The following is a 905-nucleotide window of genomic DNA, read 5'->3' on the forward strand; positions in this document are numbered from 1 at the left end:
TTAGTGGAGACAGTGTCAGGCAAATCTTTTTGTACATCCAGTTAGGTGTCCTTGTGACTCATGTAGCAAGTGGCAGTTTGAAAAATTTCTTGGCAAAAGTTTTTGTTACAAGTTTATGTGAATAAGACTCTTTGTAATGGTTCTTATCACAGGCCTGTATGCATGAGTGCCCTCCCACCTCAGCCTTCTGGCTTTATTTATTTTTTGTTAGAGTTTGACACACATGACTACATGTTGATTGAAACAACTTTCACAGTTGGTGCATATGTCCCCGTTGACAAGTTTGTGTGAATTCATAAATAGTGAACTATTACACTTTATAGTAGGTAGATGAATCCTCCTGTAGGACTTTTCCTGCAGTCATGATAAGGAAAGAATTTTGGCTCAGCAGTTTCTTCCCTTTCCAGTTAATTTGGCTTGATGCCACATACCAGACAGCAAGCCCAGGGAAGAGAAACACAAAGATATAGCACTTCACCATGAAGAGGAAACAAATAGAGCTAATGGTGCTACAGGAAATTTGACTACATTCAAAAATCATGTTTTAGCATCTCAACTTTCCCTATGAGGAAGGCACCCAGGGAGAGAACTACAAGTAAAACCACTTTTCATAACTTTACAAAGGCACACATGGATATGAATACATACAAAAGTACACATATGTTTACACAATGGCTAAAGTATTTCAAGTATGTAGATTCATATAAATATACATCTTAACTGAATAAAAAACTTTGAGCAGACACACACTCTGAACAATGTTTCAACACTTACACAAAAGAAACCACACAGCTATACGCATGCATGCATGTATGATCCAAATCATAAGACTTCTGCAACTACACTTTTTCTTAGTGAAGTGTTTCTATACCGGATAAAGCCATCAGCCTTTGGCCAGAGTACAA

Source organism: Galeopterus variegatus, unplaced genomic scaffold (genome assembly GCF_000696425.1).
Source record: "Galeopterus variegatus unplaced genomic scaffold, G_variegatus-3.0.2 Scaffold10386, whole genome shotgun sequence".
Lineage (NCBI taxonomy): Eukaryota > Metazoa > Chordata > Mammalia > Dermoptera > Cynocephalidae > Galeopterus > Galeopterus variegatus.